This window comes from Macaca fascicularis, chromosome 17, assembly GCF_037993035.2.
Source record: "Macaca fascicularis isolate 582-1 chromosome 17, T2T-MFA8v1.1".
NCBI classification, from domain to species: Eukaryota; Metazoa; Chordata; class Mammalia; order Primates; family Cercopithecidae; genus Macaca; species Macaca fascicularis.
The window spans coordinates 80,670,426-80,688,371 of NC_088391.1; positions in this window are offsets into that span (position 1 = coordinate 80,670,426).

Genomic DNA, 17,946 nt, shown 5'->3' on the forward strand with positions numbered 1-17,946 from the left:
GAATGTATATTCTGTTGATTTGGGGTGGAGAGTTCTGTAGATATCTATTAGGTCCGCTTGGTGCAGAGCTGAGTTCAATTCCTGGATATCCTTGTTAACTTTCTGTCTCGTTGATCTGTCTAATGTTGACAGTGGGGTGTTAAAGTCTCCCATTACTATTGTGTGGGAGTTTAAGTCTCTTTGTAAGTCTCTAAGGACTTGCTTTATGAATCTGAGTGCTCCTGTATTGGGTGCATATATATTTAGGATAGTTAGCTCTTCTTTTTGAATTGATCTCTTTACCATTATGTAATGGCCTTCTTTGTCTCTTTTGATCTTTGTTGGTTTAAAGTCTGTTTTATCAGAGCCTAGGATTGCAACCCCTGCCTTTTTTGGTTTTCCATTTGCTTGGTAGATCTTCCTCCATCCCTTTATTTTGAGCCTATGTGTGTCTCTGTACATGAGATGGGTCTCCTGAATACAGCAAACTGATGGGTCTTGTCTCTTTATCCAATTTGCCAGTCTGTGTCTTTTAATTGGACCACTTAGCTCATTTACATTTAAGGTTAATATTGTTATGTGTGAAGATGATCCTGTCATTATGATGTTAGCTGGTTATTTTGCTCATTAGTTGATGCAGTTTCTTCCTAGCATTGATAGTCTTTACATTTTGGCATGTTTTTGCAATGGCTGGTACCAGTTGTTCCTTTACATGCTTAGTGTTTCCTTCAGGAGCTCTTGTAGGGCAGACCTGGTGGTGACAAAGCCTCTCAGCCTTTGCTTGTCTGTAAAGGATTTTATTTCTTCTTCACTAATGAAACTTAGTTTGGCTGGATATGAAATTCTGGATTGAAAATTCTTTTCTTTAAGACTGTTGAATATTAGCCCCCACTCTCTTCTGGCTTGTAGAGTTTCTGCTGAGAGATCCGCTGTTAGTCTGACGGGCTCCCCTTTGTGTATAACCCGACCTTTCTCTCTGGCTGCCCTTAACATTTTTTCCTTCATTTCAACTTTGGTGAATCTGACAAATCTAAGACAATCTGTCTTAGAGTTGCTCTTCTCAAGGAGTATCTTTGTGGTATTCTCTCCATTTCCTGAATTTGAATGCTGGTTTGCCTTGCTAGGTTGGGGAAGTTCTCCTGAATAATATCCTGCAGAGTGTTTTCCAACTTGGTTCCATTCTCTCCGTCACTTTCAGGTACACCAATCAGATGTAGATTTGGCCTTTTCACATAACCCCATATTTCTTGGAGGCTTTTTTCATTTCTTTTTACTCTTTTTTCTCTAATTCAAGTTTTACAGCTATGATGTAATTAGACATCTTCTACTATTTTATTTTTGTGTACAGGAATAAACTTTTTTAATAGTTTGTTATTTCAAATATACTAATGGTAAAAGAAGCAATATTGTAGCTTATTTAAACATATTAATTGTATTCTTTCTCTCTCTGTGTTATTTGTCTCATTTTGTTTGATTTCTTAGGTGTGCCCTGTAAAAAGAGAGCTTAAAAAGAATACACTTATTGTGAGCTTCAAGATCTATGAAAAAGCAGTGTAAGTTTTATTAACTGGCTTTATTTTCAGTTACAAGACATAAAGTCTAAGGCTACTACTTATTTGGCTGAAAATATATCTCCTGAGATTCATAAAACTTGAGTATACTAGAACCTGAAACTTAAATTGAAAGCACTCTGACTTTCATATGCCTATCTTGGAACATTGTGTTTTTTGTTTTGTTTTGTTTTCATTAACCTCTTTATCTTTTCTTCAAGTCTAATAAAGATGATCTCTTTTTCTGTGGACTCACTTCTGAAGAATATCATTTTCACATATAAAAATTTCCAACTGTGCAATATTATTGTCATTAGAATCAAGATGGAACACATTTTGTCATTAATATATTTCTGATTCTTTGAAAAATCTCAAATACATTTTATATTCAAATCTATATTTGTAAAAATGAAACAATTAAGATTTCATATTTCATCTCATGAGCAAATTTTCAATTCTTTTTACATTGTCAGGAGAATCTATCTTTTTCAAAGGTGGTTCAAAATACTTTTCTCTTGAAGAGGAAGGAACACATCCAAATGTATGTTATGAGGCAATAATTACTCTCATACTAAAACTAGAAAATGTTACCATGAGAAAAGTATAGACCAATATCCCTGATGAACATAGATGTAAATATCTTCAACAAAATGCTAACAAACCAAATTCAGCAGCACATTAAAGAATCATATTATGCCAATGCAAAAGGCAATATATGAAAAGCTGTTAGCTAACATTTTGCTCAAAGGTAAAACCAACATAAAAGCTTTCTTTTAAGATCAGGAATAAGGCAAGGATTCCTGCTGCCACCATTTCTGCTCATTATAATACTGGAAGTCCTAGACAGAGCAATTAGGCAAGAACAGAAACAAAAGACATCCAAATCAGAAAGAAAGAGGTTAAAATGTGTTCACTTTTGCAGATAGCATAATCATATAGGTAGAAAACCCTGAAGACTCTACTAAAATAAACTGTTAGAACTAATAAATTTAGTAAAGTTTCATGATTAAAAAAATGCAAAAATCAATTGCATTTCCATAAACCAGAAACAAACTATCTGAAAAGGAAACGAATTTCAGTTACAACAGTGTTGAAAAGGATAAAATACTTGGTTAAATAAACTTAACCAAGGAGGCAAAATACTTTTACTAAAAGCTACAAAACACTGATTAAATAAATTACAGAAAAGATAAATGAAAAGGATCTCATAATCATAAATTGGAAGACTTAATATTGTTAAAAAATCCACACTATCAAAACAGTCTACAGATTCAATGCAATTCCTATCAAAATCCCAATGGAATTTTTTATGGAAATAGAAAAATGAACCTAACATTTATGTGAAACCAAAGAGGACTCCAAACGTCTAAAAGAGTCATGAGAGGAAAAAACAAAGCTGAGCATTTTACACTTCCTGATTTTGTTAAAGGAGGTACTTAGGCAGACATGACTGGGGAAGGGTGAGACCCCAGAAATGTCAGGTGACTGTCACGTGATAGTCAGGCAATTGACAAGCAACCTTCTAAGTGGTTATAGCTAGAATCAAAGAAGGACAGCTGCTTGACCTATAGAAACATTTAAGGCATGGGGGCCACAGCTCCAGCCCCCTGGCGATATCTTAAAACTTGGACAAGTGCACCTAAGCAGGCACTCTAAAAGAAAAAAATGGTGGAGTTTGACTGATACATGACCTTCTTCTGGAGACACTCAACTGATAAGAGAAAATTTCCACAACTTCAGTAAACACACTGCACACGCAGTCGCTCCCAAGTGCTGGCAAGACACTGCATGTGCGGACAGCCTGGTCCAATGGAGGGATCATAAAAGAAGAAACACAAACTCTGAAATTAAGCCAACATATAAAAGTCCCAAGGCAAAGGCTGGGTAATGCGCTTGACCCCTTAAGTGGTCTGCTTGGCCCTCTTCCAAGTGTACTTTTCCTTTTTTCATGATAAACCTTTACCTTTGCCTTCAACCTACCTTGGCCTCATTAGCTGAATTTTTTTCTCTGAGAAGGCAAGAATCAAGTTCCTGTGGATCACTGTAACTCACTGTCAGTAACAATTTCAAAATGTACTTTAAAACTACAGTAATTAAAACAATATGGTACTGGCACAAAAACAGATGGATAGACCAATGGAAAATAATAGAGTCCAGAAATAAATTCATGAATATATGGTTAACCGTTCTTAGACAAGAGTACCTACAATACATAATGGAGAAAGTATGAACTCTTCATTAAATGGTGCTGACAAAACTGGATATCCACACGCAAAAGAATGAAACCAGACTTTTATCTTAACTCATAGACAACATTTAATTCAATTTAGATTAAAGACTTAAAACCTGAGAGTGTAAACCTCTTAGAAGAAAATACAGAGAAAACCTTTATGATATGGGTCTTGGTAATGATTTTCTGCATAGGACACACACACAAAAAGCACAGGGAATGAAAGGAAAAACGGTCCAACTACATCAAACTAAAAATAAACAAATGTATTGCCACCAAAGGAAACAATCAACAGATTGAAATGGTAACCTACACAATGAGAAAAAAAAAATTGCAAACCATGTCTGATGAGGTGTTGTATTAGTCAGTTTCAGGTGTTGTATCACATTGCTGATAAAGACATACCTGAGACTGGGAAGAAAAACAGGTTTAATTGAACTTACAGTTCCACATGGCTAAGGAGGCTTCAGACTAATGGCAGGAGGCAAAAGACAGTTCTTACATGGTAATGGCAAGAGAAAATGAGAGAGATGCAAAAGCAGAAACCCCTGATAAAACCATCAGATCTTATGAGACTTATTCACTACCACTAGAACAGTATGGGGGGAAACCACCTCCATGATTCAAATTATATCCCACCAGGTCCCTCCAACAACACATAGGAATTGTGGGAGTGCAATGAGATTTGGGTAGGGACATAGAACCAAACCATATCATTCCACACCTGGCCCCTCCAAATCTCATGTCTTCACATTTCAAAACCAATCGTGCATTCCCAACAGTCCCCTAAAGTCTTAACTCATTTCAGCATCAACTCAAAAGTCCACAGTTCAAAGTCTTATCTGAGACAAGGCAAGTCCCCTCCATCTATGAGTCTCTAAAATAAAAAGCAAGTTAGTTACTTCTTACATACAATGGGGGTACAAGTATTGGGTAAATACAACCATTCCAAACGGGGGAAATTGGCCAAAACAAAGGGGCTACCAGCCCCATGCAAGTCCAAAATCCAGCAGCGCACTCAAATCTTAAAGCTCCAAAATGATTTCCTTTGATGCCAAGTCTCTCATTTGGGTCATGCTGATGCAAGTGGTGAGTTCCCATAGCAGCTCTGCTCCTGTGGCTTTGCAGAGTACAGTCAGCCTCTTGGCTGCTTTCATGGGCTGGCGTTGAGTGTCTGTGGCTTTTCCAGGTGCACAGTGCAAGCTGTTGGTGGTGGATCTACCACTCTAGGGTCTGGAGGATGGTGGCCCTCTTCTTGCAGCTCCACTAGGCAGTGCCCCAGTAGGGACTCTGTGTGGGGGCTCCAACCCCACATTTCCCTTTTGCACTGCCCTAGCAGAGTTTCTCCATGAGTGCTCCGCCCCTGCAGCAAACTTCTTCCTGGGCATACAAGCATTTCCATACATCTTTTGAAATCTAGGCAGAGGTTCCATATCTCAATTCTTGACTTCTTTGCACTCGTGGGCTCCACACCAGGTGGAAGCTGCCAACGCTTGGGGCTTGCACTCTCTGAAGCCACAGCCCAAGTTCTACTTTGGCCCCCTTCAGCCACAACTGGAGTGGCTGGGATGCAGGGCACTAAGTCACTAGGCTACACACAGCACAGGTACCCTGGGCCTGGCCCATGATACCATTTTCTTCTAGGCATCTGGGTCTGTGATGGGAGGAGCTGCTGTGAAGACATCTAACAAGCCCTAGAGACCATTGTCTTGGGGATTAACATTCAGTTCCAGGTTACTTATGCAAATTTCTGCAGCCAACTAGAATTTCTACTCAGAAAACAGGTTTTTCTTTTCTATTGCATTGTCAGGCTGCAAATTTTCCCAACTTTTGTGCTCTGTTTTCCTTTTAAAATGTAATGTTTTTAATAGCATACAGGTCACCTCTTAAATGCTTTGCTGCTTAGAAATTTTTTCCGCCAGATACCCTAAATCATCTCTCTCAAGTTCAAAGTCCACTAATCTCCAGGGCAAGGGTGAAATGGAGCCAGTGTCTTGGCTAAAACATAACAAGAATCACCTTTGCTCCAGTTCCCAACAGTTTCCTCATCTCCATCTGAGATCACCTCAGCCTGGACCTTATTGTTCATATCACTATCAGCATTTTTGTCAAAGCCATTCAACAAATCTCTGGGAGATTCCAAATTTTCCCACATTTTCCTGTCTTCTTCTGAACCCTCCAAACTATTTCAGCCTCTGCCTATTACCCAGTTTTAAACTTGCTTCCACATTTGGGGGTATCTTTTCAACAACACCCCACTCTACTGGTACCAGTTTACTGCATTAGTCTGTTTTCACATTGCTGATAAAGACATACCCGAGACTGGGAAGAAAAATAGGTTTAATTGAATGTAGAGTTCTGGGGAGTCCTCAGAATCATGGCAGGAAGTGAAAGGCACTTCCTACACGGAGGCAGCAAGAGAAAATGAGAAAGATGCGAAAGCAGAAACCCGTGATAAAACCATCAGATCTCATGAGACTTATTCAGTACCATGAGAACAGTATGGGGGAACCACCCCCATGATTTAAATTATCTCCCACCAGGTCTCTCCCACAACACATGGAAATTATGGGAATACAATACAAGATGAGATTTGGGTGGGGACACAGCCAAAACATATCAAGTGTTAATATCCAAAATATATAGGAACCTTCTACAACCCAGTAGCAAAACAATAAATAAAAATAATCTGACTAAAATATGGACAAAAGACATTTTTTCAAAGAAGATATACAATAAATAGTCAATAGGCATATTAAAAGACACCCAACATCACTAGCTATCAGGAAAATACAAATAAAATTCAAAATGAGATATAACCTCATGTCTGTTGGGATGGTCAGTATGAAAATGAAAATGAAGACAAAACTAAACAAACAAAAAGTGTCGGCAAGAATTTTGAGAAAATGGAACTCTTCTATAGTGTTGAGAACGTAAAATGGTGCATGCAGCTGCTATGGAAAACAGCATAGAGCTTCCTCAAAAAATTAAAAATAAAGCTAGAATTTGATTCATCAGTCTCACTTTCTGGGTGCTTATTTGAAATAATTGAAGACATATTTGTATTCCCATGTTCACTGCAGCATTATTCAAGCTGTGGAAGCAATCTAAATGTCCATCAATTGGTGAATGGAAGAAGAATGTCATATATAGACACAGTGATGTATATTACCCAGCCTTATAAAAGAAGAAAATCCTGTCATATGTGACAACATAAATAAACCTAGAGAACATTATTCCAAGTGAAATAAGCCAGTCATAGAATTTAAAATATTGCATGATTACACTTATATAAAGTAATTAACATTCTCAAAAATGACAGTAATAGAAAGTAGAATGGTGGTTTCCAGAGACTGGGAGAGGAGGAAAATTAAAAGTTGCTGTTCAGTGGATAGAAAGTCTTCATTATACAAGCTGAAGGAGTTCTTGAGATTGGCTGTGCAACAATGTCCTTAGAATTAACAATACAGCACTACGTACTCAAAAATTTGATGAGGGAAGGGCTGGGCACGGTGGCTCACGCATGTAATCCCAGCACTTTGGGAGGCCAAGGTGTGTGGATCACAAGGTCAAGAGAGCAAGACCATACTATCCAATGTGATGAAACCCTGTCTCTACTAAAACTATAAAAATTAGCTGGATGTGGTGCCATGCGCCTGTAGTCCGAGATACTCGTGAGGCTGAGGCAGGAGAATCACCTGAACCCGGGAGGTGGAAGTTGCAGTGAGCTGAGATCCCGCCACTGTACTCCAGCCTGGCAACCCAGCAAGACTCCATCTCAAAAAAAATGATGAGGGAAGATCTTACTTTTTTTTTTTTTAACAAAATAAAATATATAAAACTCTGTCTTATTGATAGTAACTGTAATAGTATGAGTAACAGTCCTCTTTTTAAAACTATAATTGACTTTTCCTAGAGTGATCATCTTGAAAAGGAAACATTTGATCTTTTTTTTTTTTAATCCTCAGCACTACTCTAGCTATTTGCAAACACATTTGTTGGATTTAATTATGAAATTTATCTTGGTTTGTACATTACTGAGACATTGGAAACAATGTAACAAACTGAAAACAAACTAGCAAACTCCAAATGCTATAAAATCTAAGGAATACAGCAAACACTAAAATTGTATTTATGTAAATGTACATTTGTACTTTGTTTTCTCTAACCCACTTTCCATGTTTAACTCCAAAGCCATCTAGAGGAAATGATGTAACTGTTTTACCAAGAACTCTATGTGCTTTCAGGTCCCTGACTTTCTAAGGGCCAACCCCATTAACCTATTAATAAATGAGTTTAAAATTAAATAATTACTTAGTTCTTTAGTGGATGATAAATTGAACTGAAATAGAAATGTACTATTTTCTAGCCTGGGAGCAGAGGTAATTATAGATAATTAATAAATTATATCTGTGATCCTAATATATATTCTCCATTCTCCAAGAATCTAATTGAAGTGTTCCTCATGTCTTATCCGTACATTAGAAATAACTGGGAAACTTTTTTAAAAACCCTAAAACACCTATATGTCAATCCAAATCAGTTAAGTACAAATCTCTAGAGCATGGGATTTGCTCTGGTATCAAAAGTTTCACAAGTGGTTCCAATGGGCAAAAATAAATGATTCAAGGGCTTGCCACATGTGAGGTTTTTAAGACTGTGGTGAAGTTTTTAAGAATCAGTTGATCTAGAACATGTCAGGATATTCCCTTGTGAAAACTGTCAGAATCAAAATGCAGTCACTTGTGTCAAACCCTGACAAAGGGAGCTAGGGAAGGCCCTCAAGAAAGGGTTCTCATGCATATATGCCTGATAATAAGATCTATCACAATAGACTTTGCAAAAACTATTGTCTTGCACAAAGGTAGCCACAAATGTATACAAATAATGATTCTGCCAAGGATAATTGTCTCAAAACAATTTATGTAAATTTCCTTAATCTTTACTTAAAAAACCCTTGCCTTCCTTTACTTCCCTGAATATGCCCATCATATTACCATTGCAATGCTCAATTCTCAATCTCAAATAAATATAGTTTCTTTTAGTAAGCCCCTCTCTCTGTCTTTTGTTTAGGTTGACACCGTAAACCATGAAGGAAGAGTTTTGCATTTTTTTTTTATACTTTAATTTCTAGGGTACATGTGCACAACATGCAAGTTTGTTACATGTGTATACATGTGCCATGTTGGTGTGCTGCACCCATTAACTCATTTACATTAGGTATATCTCCTAATGCTATCCTCCTCCCTCCCTCCTCCTCACAACAGGCCCTGGTATGTGATGTTTCACTCCCTGTGGAACTGTCCAAGTGATCTCATTGTTCAATTCCCACCTATGAACGAGAACATGCGGTGTTTGGTTTTCTGTTCTTGTGATAGTTTGCTGAGAATGATGGTTCCCAACTGCATCCATGTCCCTACAAAGGACACAAACTCATCCTTTTTTATGGCTGCATAGTATTCCATGGTGTATATGTGCCACATTTTCTTAATCCAGTCTGTCCCTGAGGGACATCTGGGTTGATTCCAGGTTTTTGCTATTGTGAATAGTGCTGCAATAAACATACGTGTTCATACTTCCTGCCACTCAAAAGGAAGCACAAGTGATGAAAGGTTGCTCTGAATTTTAGAAGCAGCACTTAATGATACTTGAAAAGAGTTCTGTGACCCATTTATCATGTGGGGTCTGAAAAGTAGGATTTACAACATGTCTAGAATAGAATAAAAGTGGTTTTGCCATATTTGCTATAGGACACCACATATAAATTTTTTAAAGATGCCTCTACTAGATAAAAATGCTCTGTGTTTTTTTTTAGAAAGTTCAAACCAGAGATGTGTGTAGAACCCAATGATTCTTGAATGACGCTATGACTTCTACAGCAGAGAACTACATTCCATGTGAAAAATAGTTTCATAGTATTTTATGACATCTCGTGACTATGAAATCATCCATGAGATAGAAGTTATCTGATCATGAGACATGAAGTCAGGCTTTGTGTGTTTGGCATCATCCTGAGCTGGTCCAGAAGGCATACATAAATTGTATGAATAAATGGCCTAGATTCTCCCATCACCTCTACCTGTTACATTGGTACTGTTTTATTAACTCAGGTTGAAGGCCCCACAGGTGATTTTCTATGACAACCTGGAAAAGAAAATAAAGTGAGCATAACTTATAAATGAAACCAATTCAATAGTCCATAGACAGATTTTTTGGAGGTGGGGGGAATATAGAAATTGACCTTTCTGGTCTTAAAACATGAAACTTACATTCATCTTATCTGAGTTCCTTCCTCAGGAGATAATCCTTGGGCCTCTCACAAAGCAGAAAAGAACTGAGACTCACCAAATCACCGCATCCAGACAACGAGATTCCAGACCTCATGAGTCCTTGCTCCTCTCAAATTTCTGTTTTCCTACCTGACTACCTGATTCTTGGTGACCAAATCGTCTTCATTACCACACCCTAAATCCTGTTTTCCCACACATAGTTACATTTATTCCCTGCTATATAAAATGCCAGTTTTAGTTGCTGAGGGAGACGAATTTGAGTTTGGTCTCCTGTCTCCTCGGCTGCAGTGTCCACTTAAAGGCTCCTTCCTTGGCAGTACTTGTTATTCCAATGATTGACATTCTGTGTGGTATACAGCAGGATCTGGACAATACCTATGGTATTTTGGTAGCAGATTTTGGTTCCCTGACTGGGAACACACTGCTTGTGGCCCAAATGCTGGTGGTCAGTAGTTTCAGAAGACTTCCTAAGCAGCTATCTGACCCGTTTTTTGGTCAAAGGTTGGTTTTAGTCTTTCTCTAGTTGGTCTTGCTGCTGCTGATGCCAGCTATGTTCCTAATTCCCTAGGAAGAGCAGCCTTTGAAATCTGACATCTGTGTCTGTACGGGTGAGTGTCTTTTGAGGGTGCCAGACAATGTGTTATGCTCTGCCCAATTTGGGGAATTCCAAAGGAATTTCCATCTTCAGGTTGAATAAGTCCTGTACCCTGTAAAGCCACAGAGGCAGAGCTGCCCAAGGCCATGAGAATATACCTCTTGTATCAGCATAACTTGGATGTGAGACATGGAGTCAAAGGAGATCATTCTGTAGCTTTAAGATTTGAGTGCCCCACTGGATTTCAAACTTGTGTGGGGCCTGTAGTACCTTTGTTTTGGCCAATTTCCCCCTTTTGGAGTGGGTGTATTTACCCAATGTTTGTAGCCCCATTGTATGTGGGAAGTAACTAACTTGCTTTCGATTTTACATGCTCGTAGGTGGAAAGGGACTTGCCTTGTCTCAGGTGAAACTTTGGGCTTGGACTTTTGGGTTAATGGTGGACTGAGCTAAGACTTTGGTGGACTGTCGTAAAGTCGTGATTTGTGTTTTGAAATGTGGAGACATGAGATTTGGGAGAAGCCAGGGGTGGAATGATATGGTTTGGCTGTGTCCCCACCCGAATCTCATCTTGAATTATAGTTCCCATAAACCCCATGTGTCTTGGTAGGGATTTGGTGGGAGGTAACTGAATCATGGTAGTGAAGGTTTTATAAGGGGCTTACCACTTCACTCAGTTCCCCTTCTTCTCCTTGCTGCCACCATAGGAAGAAGAATGTGTTTCCTTCCAATTTTGCCATGATTGCAAGTTTCCTGATGCCTCCTAGCCATGCTAAACTGTGAGTCAATTAAACCTCTTTCCTTAATAAGTTACCAGTCTCGTGTATGCCTTTATTAGCAGCATGAGAAGGGACTAATACAAGCCCAAATGACTGAAAGAGGGATAAAGCACCCAGACTATTTCAGGTTTGACATTCCTGGGGCCTGTTAGTTACCACAACAGTACTTAGATTGTATTTGACTAGTTACAATGTATTTTGATAATGTATTTGAGTAGTTAGAATGTAGTTTGGTAATACGTTCCAATTACTCAAATACAATCTAACTACTGCAGAGGGAGAGAAAGAGAGAAGAAAGAGAAAGAGACAGAGAGAGAGAGAGAGAGAGAGAGAAGTTAATATAGTTATGGAAAATCAGAATTCCATCCCAGAATTTGGCCCCCTTGCATGTGAATTCTTCAAAATTGGCTGGAATATAGTTGTGAGCCAATGGAACAAAGGGAAATGAAAATCTTTTACAATACTGTTTGGCACCAATATTCTTTAGAAGCTGAAAAAATTTGGCCACTTTCTTGACCTTTACAATATAACACTATCTTACAATATAATAGATTCATTTTGCTATCAAATGGAAATGTGGAGTGGAATTCCTTAAGTCCAATCTTTTATGCTCCTTTATCAGAGCAAACCTGATTACGTTAAGTGTAAAATTTGGATGCAATGGATGAAGGCATTTAAGAAGGGTGGTGAGTCTGTGCTTTTCCCTAAGGTTCCCATATTACCAGCTTAAGATAACTGTCCCTAGTTGAGGAAGCCTGGTCTACTACATAACTTCTGAAACCCCAGTCCTGCCACTTCAGCACTTCCTGCCAGCTGTCCTGAGGTTGGCTTCAGCTTCTCCAGTAGCTCCAACCTCTGAGATACCCGCACCTCTGAAAAACCCACTTCTGATTCTTGCTAGTCCTCTCCCTTATGAACCTGGGGCTCCTACCCTAGTTCTGTTGAGTCTTTCTATTCCTCTTTCTCTCCTTTCACCAAAAAGACATCCAAGAACTCTAGAGAAATGGTCTCGCCCTCTTGTCACTATCAGGGACACAATTTGGCTGAGGTCCACTAATCCCCTATGCAGGGAAATTTCCTCTAAGGTAGGTCCATATTAGGGGTATAACTGAAGAAGGACAGTCTGCTGGAGCGATGCGAGTATACAGCCCATTCATCATCTCCGAATTACATAATTGGAAGCAGAATGATCCAGCTTCTAAGGATGACCCAAAACATAAAACTGATCATTTTGAGTCTATATTCACTACTCATCACCCTATATGGGCCAATGTTCAGAGCCTCCTTAACATCTTGTTGATATCTGAAGAGTGTTATGTAGTGTTGGAAAATACTTAGGAGGAGGCTGACCATTTGCAGGCAGAAGATCCTAATAAACAGGTGACGACCAGTTCCAATATGGTAGTGCCCTTCCACAATCCAAACGGGAATCTGAACAATGAGAATAAAGGTAAGATCCAAAATTATTTTAGCATATTCTTGTGGGGCTCAAAAAAGGAGTCCCCAAAACCAAAAGTTTAAACAAGGTGCAGAAAATTAGACAAAGAATGAATGAGAACACATCAGCATTTTAGAAAGAATTTTGGAGGCTTATCAAAAATATATGGATATAGATCCATATTGTCCTGAGAATTACAAGTTAATTAATATGACTTTTTTTGGGCAGAGTACTCCTGATATTCAACCTAATTGCAAAAATTAAAGGGCATCGGAACATTGCCAATACCTCAATTAGTTAAGGTGGCATACAAGGTCTTTCTGGATTGAAAGCAGACTAAGGAACAAAAAAATGAAAATTGCAGGAGATGAAACTGCAGGCTAAGTTCCTTGGAGTAGCCTTAGCTGAGTCTAGAAGGGCCTTCTCAGAAAGGGCAAAGGGATAAAATCTTAGAAAGACCCCTTTTAGGAAAAAAGAAAAAACAAAAACAATGTGTATACTGCACAAAAGGGAGACACTGGAAAAAAAGATGGTCCCAAACTGAATAGAAGGGGTGGCCAGTGTAAGTGGCTGGGTTCAATGACTATAACCTGGAATGTCATGAGCTTAAGGCTCCTTCAACCACTTGGACATTCCAATCCATGATCAATTTCACCCACCAAGAGCCTAGGGTAGCTGTTAAAGTGGTTGATAAGTCGGTTGATTTTTTTTTTTATTGACACCAGAGAAACCTACTCAGTTTTAACTATTAAACTGACTAAACTTGGAAGAGAATCTATGATAATCACTGGAGTGTCCAGGGAATCGTGTCAAAAATATTTTTTTCAGCTTCTATAATGTACAATAGAAAATTAGGCTGGGCCCAGTGGCTCATGCCTGTAATCCCAGCACTTTGGGAGGCCAAGATGGATGTATCACAAGGTCAGGAGTTTGAGACCTGCCTGGCCAGCATGGTGAAACCCTGTCTCTTCTAAAAATACAAAAAATTAGCTGGGCATGGTAGTGCATGCCTGTAATCCTAACTACTCCCGAGGCTGAGGCAGGAGAATTGCTTGAACCTGGGAGGCGGAGGTTGCAGTGAGCCGAGATTGCGCCACTGCACTCCAGCCTGGGCGACAGAGCGAGAATCCATCTCAAAATAAATAAATAAATAAATAAATAAATAAATAAATAAATAAATAAAAGACATTTTAAGGATGGCTGGTTTTGTTGAATTTGGATCTCTAACTTTGGGTTAACAGCAAAAACTCTCTATGAGGCTTTAAAAGGAGTAGATAAGAAGCCCCGTTCTTGGAGTGAGAAGTGTCAAAAAGAGTTTTAATCATAAAAGGGAAAATGATGACAGTCCCTGCCCTGTATCTCCCTAACCTATGCAAAGCTTTTGATTTATTTGTTCCAGAAAGACAGGGAATTAGACTTGGAGAACAAACTCAAGGCCTTGGGACCATGAAATGTCCTGTGGCCTACTTTTTAAAAGAGCTTGATATGGTAACTAATGGCTAGCCTACCTGCCTCATGGTGGTGGCTGCCAACTGTGATATATTACAGTAAACTGAAAAGTTCATCCTGGGGCAGTAAATGACAGCAATGACAGTGCACACTGTTCGTTATGCGTTACCTTTACTTGAGCAGAAGCGGGGCTATTGGTTGACAGCAGGCTGACTGGGAGAGTACCTAGCCATGCTTCTAGATAACCCAAATGTAACTTTTAAGGCTGGTTCTTTTCTGAATCCTGCCTGCTACCAGGGAAACTCCAGTCTCCTGTTCATTATTGGATTTATAAAATTGATCAAGTTTATTCCAGCAGACCAGGCCTCACAGATTTGTCATTGATGGAACCTGACAAATTCTTCACTGATAGAAGCAGTTTCATCAAACAAGGAGTCAGAAAGGCTGGGTATGCTGTAGTTATTAACGAGCAGGTAAATGAGGTGCATGCCCTGCCCTCTGGGACATTTTCAAAAGGCTGAGCTCATTGATCTAACTAGAGCTGTTCATCTGGGTAAGGGAAAGCAAATAAAGGTTTACACTGAGTCTAAATAAGCCCAGGTTTATGGGAAGTTTGGAAAGAATGGGGCCTCCTCACTTCAAATACCAAAGAAATAAAGCAGGACCCTCAAATTCATGAGGTGCAGTAAACATGCCAAAAGAAATAGTAATTATTCAGTGCCAAGGACACCAGAGGGCAGGCACCAATGTTGCATAAGGAAGCACTAAGGCTGACCTAGAGGTGAAAAAGATGGTCAAGGGGCCCACTACCTAGCTTGTTGCTATACTTTGTTTGGAAACCTATCATCCCAAATATTTGGAGGTTTATGGTAAAAGAGCTGAGGAATGGGGGTTTTCTAAACATGCCAGACATAAATACCTTAAAAGTAACGAAGGAAAAATTCTCCTTCCACAAACTTTGATTAGACCAATCCTTGAGAAAATTTGTCAAAGCACTCATTATGGACAGGAGGCAACTTATGCTGGACACAGCCAACGTATGCTGGACACAGCCTTATGCTGGACAACAGCCCCTGTTGGGCCTCACTTGCAACAAACAATACAAACTGTAGTCCAACGTTGTTCTACTTACCTGAAAAATAATCCAAAGCCTCCAGAAGGCATAAAAGCCACCTTTAGGCAAGAAACTCTGTGGAAAGGAACATACCCTAGAGAAGACTGGCCATTGGATTTCACTATAATGCCTCAGAACCCTGGAAAATTTTGATATTTGTTGGTGTTTGTTGATAAATTTACAGACTTGATTGAGGCTTACCCCACCAAGACTGACAATGCTACCAAAGTTATGAACGTTCTAATGAAGGAAATAGCTCCTCAATAAAGACTCCCACAAACGCTTCAAAGTAACAAGAAAGTTATTTTTGTGGCCCAGGTAACCCAGGAATCATAGCTACTAAGTACTGATTAGAAACTGCATTCATCGTGGAGACCCCAATCTTCTGGAAAGACTAAAAGAATAAACAGGACGTTAAAGAGGTCTCTCTCTAAAATTTGCCAAGAGATAAATCCTACTTGGGGAAAGGTGTTGTTCTTTTCCCTACTGAGAATAAGATTAGCTCACAGAATTACACTGGCTCTTATCCCCCTGTGAAATATTGAAATATTGTACAGGAGACCCCTGTACAAGGAGACCCTTGTTTCTCTGACCTCTGAGCTCCCTGACAATGCAGGATTTTTCCTCCCTTCAAACAGAAGCTAGGTTACATATAAACCAATAGAAAATATGCGAACTGGTCTGAGTTTGCTTCCAAGAGGCTTCAGTTTTCTCTCCATTCTTTGAAACTGAAGACCAAGTCCAGGTGAGGACTGGGAAATCCCACCAAGCTGGAGATCAGCTGCAACCACAACGGGCCGGCCCTTTTGAGATGCCACTGACTACCTACTCATCTGTCCAGTTGGTCAGGGTTAAGCCTTGGATCCATCACACTTGGGTAAAACTAATCCCTCTGGAATCCCTCCAGGTGAAACAGTCATAGTCTCATAAATCTTCAGAGGGCCTTAAGTTAATCTCCAAAGCCCAGCCATAGGTTCTAGATAAAAAATCATAAAGGAAACATGGTTTTAAGAATTATTTTCTTGAATTTCCTGGAGGCCTACTCCACATTATTTGGTATTTTAACATTTGGGCTACGTGTGTTATTCATCATCTTAATCCTCATAATTATCCCACAATGCTTCTCCTCAGCATGAAGGAGTCAGAAAGACTGGCTACCATGCTCCTTATGACTGAAGAATTGATAAATAAAAAGGGAGACTGAAACCAACCAAATAGTTCCATATGTTTTTTTAAACACAAGTATAGAAATTGACCCTTCTTGTCTTAAAGCTAAAAACTTATATTTGTCTTATCTGAGTTCCTTCCTCAGAAAATAATCCTCAGGCCTCTCAAAAGGTAGCAAAAAAATCCTGAAATTCACCAAATCACCACATGCAAACAATAAGACTTCCGATGTCATGGTTACTTCCTTATCCCTCTATAATTTCTATTTTCCTAAGAGACCATGTGCTTCTTGTTGACCAAATTCTCTTCCTTACCCCTCCCTAGTTTCTGGTTTCCCACATGTGATGACACTTCTCCCCTGCTCTATAAATCCCCAATTTTGTCAGAAAAATGAATTTGAGAATGATCTTTCATCTCCTTGGCTATAGCAACTGATTAAAGCCTTCTTTTTTGACAACACACTGTTGTTTCAGTGATTGGCTTTCTCTGTGGTGAACAGCAGGATGTAGGCCAAATCCCTGGGGTTTCAGTAACGCAAACTGTTTGGGGTAATTAACTAGCATTAGATGACACTACAGAACTGCCACAGTATTGTCGATTCTAGAGTGAACCTAAATAAATATTATAAAGGTGATTCTTTCCAGGGAATAGAGTTGCAAGTAGCATAATTGCCATTCAGTTTTTATAAAAGAGCAATATGGTCTGACATGGCATATGCAATTCCTCTTGTATGGGGGGAAAATGACTTGCCGTTGGTTCATGAGTTTGAAAGGACTAACAGTAGAAGATCCAATGTCAAGGGGATCAGAGGGAGAGTCATGTGGATAGAACCTATGGAAACAAGAAGAAAGTATGTGAGTCTTTTTGCCTTACTTTAATGCTTTCATAAATTATCTACTGCAGAGAATGGTGATGTGAACCTAGTGGACCGTTTGACTCACCCTGTGACTATCAACCATTCTCTTTATCAACACTAGTGTTAGTACAATGGTCTCATGAAGAAACTGACCCTGATAGCAGAAGAAAAGCTCTGTGATAGTCTGTTCTGAGTTTCAGCAAGCTCATTTGACATCTATGAAAATGGCCTATGAGACGAAGCAGTCAATAATGTTCATTATAAAATCAAACAAAACAAAACAAAAAACAAATGTACCATTTGTTCAAAAAAAAATGTATACTTCTCTTTTGACTATGTTTTCCTGTTTATGTGGGATTGTATGCGCCAATAGACTTTTAACAGGCAGGTTTTTCATCAGGTTCTGTTTTTTAGAAAATCTGAACTAAAATATCAATAATTTACTGCCTGAAAAAAATGTTTAGGAAAAAATAATAATGTATATCAAAGGAGTAATTAA